Raw genomic sequence first — 12557 nt, forward strand, 5'->3', positions numbered from 1 at the left:
ATGGGGGCGTGACCATCTCCCTGTGGAAAGTTCCTTTAGTGAGGGAGGACCATCCCCCACTGGTGGTGGCTAGAGGAATTGGGTGAGGGGTGGCTGGGGATCTCTCAAGCCATCTCCTTAGAACACAAAGGCCAAGCCATCTCCTCAGAACACAAAGGCCGCAGCCACACCCAGAGTTATCTGCCCAGGGGTAAGAGAGATCAAAATGAAGGGTGGAGGTCCCAAAGCTAGCTCAGTCCAATCTGGTTCTGCTGCTTATCTCTCTAGGTGTATCCCTCCTCTGGTTTAGTTTCTCAAGGAGAAGATTCCTCCATGTGCTCCAGAGAACTTCTGGGGTGCTCTGTGCCCTCAATACTTTCATGCCTACAAGTCCTATGTAATCCATGCCCATATTCCCCCATCATTTCACTGCAAACGGTACATTTAATGTGCCAAAAGTTTCCCTAGCATTCTCCTGAAGTGATGAGGATACCAGTGAAGCATATGTTAACTAAGATACCATGTTAATGAGATAAAACCAGCATATATGGATTAAGAAAGTGTGAAAAAAAATCTGTTATGTAAGTATGAGAACAAGTTATCTGAAAGCATTGTTTAGTGTAATTTATCTTGCCTTTTATACTTTTTTCCCCCTGGGGAAGATTCATACAAGACTATTTTAAAATATTATATATATAAAAAAATGGTTTTATCTGAATAACTCTGTGCCCTAAATTAGGCCTCCTGCTCTTTTTTCCATTTATTTATAATATTATTTTTTTTCCAAATTACGTGGAAAAACAAAATTTAACATTGATTTTTAAAATTTGTGTTCCAAATTCTCTTCCTCCCTCCCTCCCTCCCCAATTCCCCTTAAGAACTCAAACAATTCAATATAAGTTATACATGTGTAATCATGCAAAACGTTTCCACATTAGTCAGGTTGTGAAAGAAAACAGATAAAAAAAATCTTTAGAAAAAGGAACTAACAAAAAATTATGCTTCAATCTTAATTCAGATAACATCAGTTTTTTCTCTATAGATGCATTACATTTTTCATATGTCTTTTAGAGTTGTCTTGGATCATTGTGTTGCTGAAAATAAGTGTCATTCACAGCAGATCATCTTACAATATTGCTGTTATTTTGTATACAGTACATTTCACTTTGCATCAGCTCATGTAAGACTTTCAAAGTTTTTCTGATAGCATCCTGCTCATCATTTCTTATGGCACAATAATATTTCATCAAAATCTCAGCCTACAGTTTGTTCAGCCATTCCCCAGTGGATGGAAATCTCCCCAATTTTGAATTCAACTTTTTAGGTTTGTTTGTTTCTTATATCTCTTTTTGAGTACAAACCTAGTAGTGGTATTACTAGATCAAAGACTATTCATGATTCCACAGCCCTTTGGGCATAGTTCCAAATTGCTCTACAGAATGTTTCAATCAGTTTACAACTTCACCAAGAATGTATTAATGACTCATACCTCTTCAAAAGCATTTTGCTTCTGACTACCCCCTCCCCCAAACTGCCCTCCCTTCTTTCACACTGCCCTCATCCCCTTCCTCTCCTACTTTCCTACAGGGTAAAATAGATTACTTTACACATTTGTGTATGTATGGTATTCCCTCTTTGAAACAATTCTGATGAGAATAAGGTCCACTCATTCCCCTATTTCTTCCCCATCTTCCCCTCCACTCAGTAAGCTTTTTCTTGCTTCTTTTATGTGATATACTTTACCCCAATCCACCTCTCCCTTTCCCTTTCTCCCAGTGCATTTCTCTAAACACTTAATTTTAGTCTTTTTAAAGATATCATCCTTTCCTGTTTAACTCTCTCCTGTGCCTTCTGTCTAAATATACTCCACTCAGCTGCCCTAATGAGAAAGTTCTTATGAGTTACAAGTATCATCTTCCCATGTAGGAATGTAAACAGTTCATCTTTTTAATATCCCTTATGATTTCTTTTTCCTGTTTACCTTTTTATGCTTCTCTTGAGTCTTGTATTTGAAAGTCAAATTTTCTATTCAGCTCAGGTCTTTTCATCAAGAATGCCTGAAATTTCTCTCTTTCATTGTAGGAGCTTTGACTTTGTTATCTTCTTCTGAGGTTGTATTTTTATTTTCCTTGTCACCATAAAACTTTCTAGGGCCAGCATGTTTTTTTTTTCTTTTTTTTTTGCTTGCTTATTTTCCCAGCCTATTTCTTGATTTTTAGTTTCTTCCAAAGGCAGGGCACTGTTTCCATGGTGAAGGGCACACTGCCCCAAGCTTCAAGCAGTTTGAGCAGCTGTTCTCTGAGAGAGATACTTCTAGGAATTTGTAAGTCTCTTGTTCCTCCAAGGTGGTATGATTCAAGGAGAGGTGCATTCACCACTCCCCTGGCCTGTGCTCTGGTCTACAAGCAACCTCAGATTTGCTTGTCTGCCCATCAACCCTGAACAGAATCCTGTTCCATTGTGGCAGCAAGCTCTGGCACACCTATGCTCCTCCCCAACCCAAGCCACCACCCAAGACTGCCTCCTGGTTCCTAAGACATGCAAAACAACAGAGTCCAACCAAGAGACCCCTGCAATCTCATCCTGGCCAACTGTTCCACTCCCTCATAGTTTGTGGGCTGATTTCCAGAAGCAGATGTTGTCACAGGTGATTCAGAGATTCCCACAGCCTGTTTCTCTGGGGTAGCCTGCCTGGGCCTGGATCTGTGGTGTTGTGGCCTGCACGGGGCTATTTTCCACTTTCACCCTGGTACTACAGAACTCTCCTGTTGACCTTCTAAGCTGTCTTTGGCTGGAAAATTATTTCCTACTGTCCTTTTGTGGGGTCTTCTGCTCCAGGAATTTTCTTATGGCATTATTTGAAGGTATTTGAGGGGTAGTGGGGAGAGCTCAGGGAAGTCATTGACTTTCTGCCACCATCTTGGCTCTACAAGGCCTCCTACTCTTACACTAATTTTTTTTTTTTTTTTTGGTAGATGAATGATCTTATTTACTAATCTTTCTAACTTAATTACGTTATGTGTCCTCCATGAAAAACCAACTGCTTATTTAATCAAAAAGACATTAATTCACCATTTGTGATCATTATCTGGGCATACAAGCATATGAATAAATAACATGAAAATTCTAGTTTTGGTTCTAAAGAGTTTCTAAATTTGTATTTATTTTATAGAGAAATATTAATGCCCTGACTAGTTCCAAGTACAATATTTGCACCAAAGTTGTTTTATTCCCATTACATTTTAATATAGGGAATATGAAAATGTTTAAATTACTGAATGAAAGCATCTAGCTAATTAACATTGCTATAGTTTATGCAATTTGTTGAACAAGACAATAATGTATGCTTTGAAATAATAGTTCATCCAATTCAACAAGCATATATTAACCAACCATATATAGAAGACTTGTGTTTAGAAATACGAAGATGAAGGAAGAGGGATGGGGGGTAAATAAAGAGAGAGAAAAAATGTCTTCCTAATTGTTCAAGCTATCCAGAATTTAAAAAGAGCTGCTTCAGAACGGCATCAGAATTTTAAATCTGGAAGGGACCTTAAAAGTCATTCAGGTGAGGAAAGGGAGTTCCAGAAATGTTAAATGCTTTCCTCAAGGTCAAGTCTGTAAATGCAGAGCCAACATCTAAACTCAATTCCTCCTGGAAATCCAGTATTCTATGTCATACTCTATGATACCTCATTAGTGTATTCTTCCTCACTGGAGATTTTCAGGTACAACTTAAATGACCACCTAAAGAAAATATTTTAAAACAGATTCTTATTGGGATTTTAGTTATACTAGATGTCCTCTGAGGGCCCTCCTAAGTGAGATTGCTGGGATTGCTCATTTTAGATGGAACATCACATCCTAAAACCTGACACTGGCATTTTTCTTATTTACAAAAAGAGGGAAAAGGAATGAAGAGCAACTGACAATTCTTCAATTTCTTTATTAATAAATTTTATTTCTTCTCTTTCCTTGACAAGTATCTGTGAAAGAAAAGTATCCCTTTCTATTTGTTAATTTGTATCCATATTTGAAAAAGAAAATGAGTAAAAATCCCATTTCTTAATCTCCTTGAACTTCAGAAATTATAATTTTTAAATGAGACTCTAAATATCATCCCTTTTCCCCATCATTTCCTGGCTAGCTGAAAGAAAAGCCCATTAGTAAGGGAATACAAAACTAACTTATAGGTTAAGTCAGGAAAATTTGGTTTGAACATTTTCTCCAATATGTAGAAATAATCATATTGAAAGCCTGAAAATAAACTTATAAAGACTATACAAAGTGTGTAACTAGTATAACAATTGCTAATTTCAAAATACTGAAACTCAAAAGTTAAGTAAACTCTCTCTATTTGAGGGATAATTTTTCATTATTATAGGCCTTTATAGTCTTATGTATTTAGAGCTGGAAGGGACTTGAGAGATCATTGAGTAACAGCCTCTCTTTTTCCACATGAAGGGAGGTCCAGAAAGTTTAAAAGACTTGCTCAAAGTGATAGTAAGTGGAGGAGTTATGTTTCAAATCCCATCTCTCTACCTCTAAGTTCCATGCTCTTTCCACTATACAATTCTGCCTCTCTTCATTTATAATTTCCAGAGGGATTAATTAAATAAATAATTGAACCCTGAGGGAATCTAACTTCACCCATAATTGTATACATGAATTTATTTTATCAAAATATTTCCCCCTCACTTAGATACATGAGTATTGCTCTTAGTTTTGCCTTAAAATTTTCTATTGTGCTGTAAGAAATTATAAGGAGGCAGATTTAAGAGAAATCTGGAAGGACTTGCATGAGCTGATAATGAGTGAGATGAGCAGAACCAGAAGAACATTATACACAATGTCATCAACATTATGTGTTGATCAACTGTGATAGATTTAATTCTTCTCAGCAATACAATGGTACAAGATAGTTTCAAAGGATTCATGATGGAAAAGGCTCTCCAAATCCAGAAAAGAAAAAAAAAAGAACTGTGGAATATAGATGCAGATTTACCCATAATATTTCTCTTTTTTGTTGTTCTTTTTTGAGTTTTTTTCCTTTTTGCTCTGATTCTTCTTGCACAGCATGACTAATGCAGAAATATGTTTAATGTGATTGTACATATATAGCATATATCAGATTGCTTGCTGTCTTGGGGAGGGGGGAGAGAGAGGAGGAAGGGAGAAAAAATTGAAACTAGAAAACTTATAAAAACAAATGTTGACATCTATCTCTATATGTAACTGGAAAATAAGGAAATAATTTATGGGAAAAAAAAGTGGGGTTTGAGGAAGGGGCTAGAATTACTTTGTCCAGAATCTTATTTTAGAAATTCACAATGTCAAGAACAGGCCCAGGAAATAAATAAAAGCAAGAAACCATGGATCTTTTTCATGAAATGGAGACTCCAGGAGGAAATCCTCAAGGGGAGTAGTGGGTTAGGCCTTTAAAAGGGCTATTGCATGGGGAACTTAACTGACTTTCACGCTCTCTTCAATATTGTTTTCGCTTTAACATTTTTTTTTGAAGGGGTGTCTGTTTTATGAGATGATACTGCTCATAATCTTGTTTGTTCTCTTTCATGGTATTTTATAAATGAGCTTGCAGCTTAAATAAACTAGTGTTTCCCTTGGCTGATGTATCTTTCTTTTTGGCATGAACTTCAAGCATTTACTGGATGAGATAGTTTCTGGTATCTTTATCAGCTTCATTATTATCTTTGTATTCTTAGTATCCAACACAAGTGCCTTATGTGTAATTAATAGTCACTCGGAAAATGTCTGGTTGGCTGATCTTTGGCAGCCTTGTTGTATTGACTATTGCACATTTTAAAAATATCTCTAAATATGGTGATAGAGAAAATGTCTTTACCCTTGTCCAGTTTTCATTTTTCAGTCAACAGCTTACTTAGATACATTAGGTTGGAACTGCAGTGCTTATGTATGTCATAGGAGAAGTTTTCTGGTTTGGCTCTACTGATGCCCTTTTCTTGAGAAAGCAAACTAACACTATTTAGAGCCTGCAGAATTTAGCTGACATCAAACAGTAGCTCCACTGACTAACTAGTTAGTGAAAACAAAACTTCTGACTCAGGTTTATTACCTCTGCTAACTTAAAATGAACATGTCATGTCCCTAGACATAGCTCCAGTGTTCACTGGTAGTGCACAAATTCAAGTTATATCCATTGTGTTCGCCAATCACTTTATATTACCTGATGCAGCTCTTCCTCTTCTGCTATCTATACTTTAAATGTGCAACTTTTTACTTATTCCTTCTGCTATCTGTAAAAATCCTTTATAATTTTCTTGCCTGATATAATTAAAACTATGTAAGTTTGCTGAAATGGATGCTTAGGGTTTACTGGTTTTTATATACCATGGGTCTGATTCTTTTTTTCTTTCTTTTTTTTTCCTTGCAGGGCAATGAGGGTTAAGTGTCTTGCCCAGGGTCACACAGCTAGTAAGTGTCAAGTGTCTGAGGCCAGATTTGAACTCAGGTACTCCTGAATCCAGGGCTAATGCTTTATCCACTTCACCCCCTATCTGCCCCAGGAAAACAGATTATTAATAAAAGGGTGGCAATTTGGCCATCTTTCTTAAACCAAAGGCCCTTCATAGGGATGAGGAGGGGGGTCACAGATTGTGTGCCCTTCAAAGAAGAGGTGTTCCTGAAGGATGCCTAATCCTTTTTGATTAGTTAATCAAATAAGAAGTGGGCTATCTTGGGGCACATGATTTAGGACACTCAAATCTTGGTCAAAGAGAAAACAAATTCCATATCATCTCTGTTGATAATAAGGAGAATCAATATTTCCTCAGGACTGAACTGTCTGAACAAATGCAATGAGCAGGAATATACCCATTAGCCTTAACTTAGAATTTCTTTTACTGTCTGATCAGATCTTTGCCTAGGTAAATCTCTAACAGAAAACTTACACACTCTTGATTTCTGGATAAGTAAAGTAGAAAAGGGAAAAAAAACTTGGTCCTAATATAGTAATTCATTATTAAATACAAAAGAGAACATTGATTTCACACAACTGACAACAATATCAAAAAAATTCTTGGAAAATTTTTGTGTCATATGCAATGTCTTCTGACCTCCCTCCTTTATGATTCTTCATATACTCTTCCTTGTTTTCCCATCATTCCATCATCTTTTCCCCTGGAGATGAAAGGCCATAAAATACTAAGACTCCTGGTGCCTTTAAACCCAAACACGATAGAAATGCAACTACTAGAATTACAATTAAAGGCCATTTTGTTTCCTGGATTCCTATTGCCTATCTTCTCCATTCTTCTCTATGATTTTCTTCAGACTGCTTAAGAATTCCATCTGGAGTATGATACTTGAAGCCTTTCCAGGTTAATAGAACTTGCCAAAATTTCTTCTTTATTAGCATAATCTTTGAGAACCCAGTTTCACTCCTACACCATGACTAGAGAAGGATTTTCAGAGGGTTCTTCAACCAAAGAAAAACTATGCAATTAAGTGAAAGAATAGCTGTCACACATCATATTTTTTGTTAAAGGTCTAAATACTATAACTATTCATAATACATTTTATTTTAATTTAAAGAATATACTTATTTAAATTTTTATATACATGACAGCAAAATCTTTAAAGGAAATATCATTTATAAAGAGCACTTGCCGCAATGTCTAGAAAAAATTAGGTATTATTTATATGTTTATTCCCTTCCCTTTCCCTAATACATATTATTTGAAAGCACAAGTTTTTTCCAATATTTGAATAATATACCACTGTAGTAATAGTGTTGCCATGAACAAATATATATATATACTGAGGGAACCAATGATAAAATTCAAAGAATATTGTACTAGGATGCAAGAGACCTCAGTTCAAGGTCCAGCTTTCCCATTTACTGTGTATATTTGGGCAAATCACTTACATACACTGAGCTTTAGTTTTCTTCTTTGTAAAATGAGGGGAGGAAGACTGTGTGAGATAATCTTCTTGGTCACTTTCCCCTCTAGCTATAAAGCATTATGGTGAGTCAATATGATATTTTAATAGTTCTCTGATCTCATTGATAAGAAAACATATCAATAATGCAAATTATAATCTAGCCATACCTCATTCTGTATAATTGTTGCTCATGCACTCCCATAAATATTTCACAAGAGTGAAACCAAAATACTAAAAGTCTTTTGACATTGCCTAGACACCAATTTTGTATATAAGCTGTCATTTGAGTATCTGTAACACTTATCTAAGGCTGGTCCCCCTCTGCATCTGGTCATATAACCTTCTGATTATATTCTTTATTCTATTATTCCTTCTTGAAATTTTTTTGGTTGATTATATGCTATAGCCTACCTGTGCCCTAAATATTCCTTCTTCTTGTCCTTTGGATGACCTATTCTTTTAATTCATTAGGGCCTTCTCTATTCTAAGGCCTTAAGTCATATGTAGCATGACTGATGTTAAAAATCTGTACATTTGTTTCATCACAAAGCTTAACATTCATCATATCTCTGTCCATTTTTCCAGAGGCAATGGAGAAGTCACTCTTTTTCCTATTCAATTCTGCATTCCAGTATCCCACACATATGCTAAAATGACATATGTGATTCCAGGAGGGATGTAAAAGCAGTGATGTCTGTGTTCAGTGACTATCTTACAATTAATATTAAGCAATTTACAAAAGAGGGAGATTTATGGCCATCAAATGTTTGCCAATTTTATTGAGGATATTTATAGATGATATATGTGCTGATTATATAAAGACCTTCTCTTTTTTTTTTATTATTTTTGTTTGTTTGTTTGTTTTGCAGGCAATGGGGGTTAAGTGACTTGCCCAGGGTCACACAGCTAGTAAGTGTCAAGTGTCTGAGGCCGGATTTGAACTCAGGTACTCCTGAATTCAGGGCCGGTGCTTTAACCACTGCGCCATCTAGCTGCCCCAAGACCTTCTCTTTTAAAGAAATTCTTAAATTAGATCTGTCACCACTCAAAAGGTTTCTAATGACATCCAGAAATATGAAGTGGATGAAGATTCCCTATTATCTAGTTATAATATATATGTAGATAGAAAACTCAATTAATTAGTTACATAAGAAACATATATATCATATTCTGTACATTGGTAAAATAACTTGTTCCTAGTATAAATTTTCTCAAAAATAAGCTGCTACAATTTATTATAGGCCTCAGTGGAAATATAATTACATGTGTTTGGATATCATAAGTATTAACACTATGTTCTGGCTTCTCATCCTACACAGGTGTTGTCCATATCATTACACAAATAGCTAGGATTTACTCTACAAGCTGAACAACTTCCTTTGATTCTTTTTTTTTTTAATACCTTGGAGGTACCAACTTAGCTTTCAAGATGCCATGTATTATCTTTCATTCTCATTGCCTTACTGGGGTATTTTTTGTTGTAGTTCATATGTTTCTTGCTATTTTTTTGGAGGGGTAGTTTTTAGAATAACCATGTTGAAATTATAATTTCATTTTGCTGAAAGGGAGTAGATTTAAAAGACGTATATTTTAAGGTTTAATTACCAAATCAGAATGTCACTCTGCTTCTATATGGCACATTCATACAAATTTTAACTCCTCATTTTTGTTCAATTTGTATAAAGTCAAATTGAACAAGATATTCCTGGCTCCTGTTATTCATGGGACCCTAGAGGAAAATACAGTGGCAGCTATACAGCTCATCTGCATATTCAGTTCAGAATTTGGCACTGGGTTTGCAAAACTGCCATCTATCCCAGAAGAAGTGCCAACACAGAATAGCAAAAGCTGAGACAAATGGAGTGAAGATATGGCTGTCAAGTAATGCAACTGGATGGCTCTCTTCATGAGAGAATCTGATTAAATGTGGCCTCAGTCATGAGGTGTTTTGATGTCTCACACTCTTCTCAAATCGAATCTGAATATTTCTCACGTAAACTAAAATTATTTCATTAGCTTGTGACAAAGTGCCTTCTGAAAAGGTGATACTTATATACTAAATCAAGTAGGCTAAAACAAATGAAAATCCTCATTAATATAATTTATAATATCTTTTAAAAAACATAACTTTTAAAAATTTAGGTAAAAATGATCCTTCTCAGTTTCTTATAGAGTTAGTTGAAACATTACACTGTTATCATTTAATTTATCCAGGTAATTACCTTATTTGAAAGTCATTCAGTCAGATGGCATCCACATTAACATAATAAAAACAGTTCTGTATTACTAACCTGTGAATGCAAGTGCTAGTTTCACTCTGACAGCTTCTTGCTATAAATTCTAAGACAGTACTAATGAGAAGAGGGGGTAGAAATCACATGGTTCCTACGTTTTACCCAGTTTAGCAGGTTAGCTGAATGTTTGTGAAATGAACAACTTATGGATTGATAATATAATCAAAATCATCAAGGACGGAATATGACTGGCAAGTTATATTTTTTCTCTTTCAAAAAATTCAATCCCAATACTGCATGACTTTAAGTCAAATCTCTAACTGGCAAATAGAGTTTAAGAAATGTTATGAGATAAAAGTCTGATGCATAGCAATTATGGCCAAACACAATTATATCTGTTTGCAGCCATAAAATTTAATATTATTGTTTAATATCATGTACCCACTCCCAACCTACTAGTGATCAGAGCCATTCTAAACAGCTCTGAATCCTGACTTTTTTTAAAGCTAGCTAAGGTTTTCGTATCATTTTCTGTAGTTAAAAATTGATCTCTTTATGTCACTTTGATACATGGTCACTGAGATTGTCACAATAGTCTGAAATGAATTCCTTGTTCTTTTTCTCTTGAGTGTGAATTTCCACATGCCTGCCTGTCAGTTTGAAATCACCTCAGACTAATAGCATAGAAATATTCACTTGTTGACAAAATTTCAGGAGATATTACAAAAAAAAGATGACTTTAAAGATTATGTTTCCTCTAGATTGACTTTTTTGTTATTTCAAACAAAACTTTATCAATCTATGGATGAATCTATGATTTTATGTGTGCATGTTTATGTACTAAGATTCAAGTGCAAAAGGATGGTCTAAGGACAAATTGACCATCAGTTTCAGCTAGAACAGAAAATAGAGCATGTAATGGAAAGGACCCTACACTTAGAACCATAGATCATGAATTTAGGTCCCAAATCTGTCACTTTACCTTTCATCAAGTCACTTTATTTCTCTGGTCCTTGGTTATTTCATATGTAAAATGATGAGGTGAAGATAGATGATAGTTAAACTCTTTTCCAGGAACTTTATGTGCCATAATAAATTAGTCCATGATTGTGTTCTTTTATATTTCCACTAGAACGTTGGCTAGTCTTAAAGTAATAATTGCAATGTTGATTTGTACATTTGTTGAATAAGAGAGAACCCCCTTCAAATTTGATGTTGAACTCATTCTGCCCAAGAGGAGCCTAACTCACCCTCAAATTATCTGCCATTACTGGAATATTTACTGAATTGAGACTTTGTGTTTATGCATAACTCTGCACATTTCATAACAGAAAGTTGTCTTTATCATTTTGGGTCTTGCTGCCTTCTCTAGATCTTGAGCACTTTGTTATTCAGTGATTGTGTAGCTGACTCAAGCCAGTAACTTGCAAACTATCAGCATGTCCTAAGAGGTCTAATTTAGGGACCGGTCAGATCATTGCCTTCCTGTTCTGCACTTTGCAGGCTGCAGACCCACATTCAGGTTTCAGGAGAATTAATCACAGGTTTGTCCCAGGTTGGAAGTTCAGCAAACAATTATTGTTTCCAGCTAGATGCAAAGATTTGTGGGTATAGGACCATAAAACTATCGGCTCACTCCTGGTCCCTGTTCCCCCTCTTTCACTTTCACTGACTTGATAACTCAGATACATAACTGGACCTGAGCTCTTGGGTGAATCAAAGATCATTTTCTAGATTGAAGTGAACACAACTACAGGCCTGTTCTTTTGCCTGGAGCACAGCTGCAAACAGCTGCTGCCTATGTCAGATGAGGGAAGGATCTGCACCAGGTTTTCCTGCTTGGAACTCCTCCCTATTGACTTAAAGTCTTTGGCTTTATCTCTATATTAACTTCTGTGGGAAAAATCAATCACTGCAGTTTTTCATTGCTATTCTTGACCAGCACACAGTTTAGTGTTCTTCCTTGATATTTGTGTGAGGAGTTCTGGGAGAAAACTGGTAAATACTGTTTCTTCTCCTTCTGCTATCTTTTTGAGTCTTTCTCAGGTTTTAGATTTGAAAGGGACAAAATATTGAGGTATGAAGACTGTTTAATGTATTGTGTATGTGTGTTGGGATGGTGCGGATACTGATTTTCTTGAAATGCCAAGTCTTCCATGATCTATTGTTGAGTTCATGTTATAAATTCATATAATAATTTAGGAATTATCCCACAGTGACCATAATGGAAAGGTAGCCATAATTTAGGAAAACAAAATCTCTAACATTTTCTTATCTTGTATTAAAACTAACAATAATACTTTTAGTGTAACGCAGGGTTAACTGTAGATTGTTTCTAACTCTAGTCTTTGTTTCACATCTTTTTTTTTTTACTCTTGGGGTATTTGCTTTATAAAATCCTCTTTTTTAATGGGAAGCATT

This window comes from Dromiciops gliroides, chromosome 6 (genome assembly GCF_019393635.1).
Source record: "Dromiciops gliroides isolate mDroGli1 chromosome 6, mDroGli1.pri, whole genome shotgun sequence".
NCBI classification, from domain to species: Eukaryota; Metazoa; Chordata; class Mammalia; order Microbiotheria; family Microbiotheriidae; genus Dromiciops; species Dromiciops gliroides.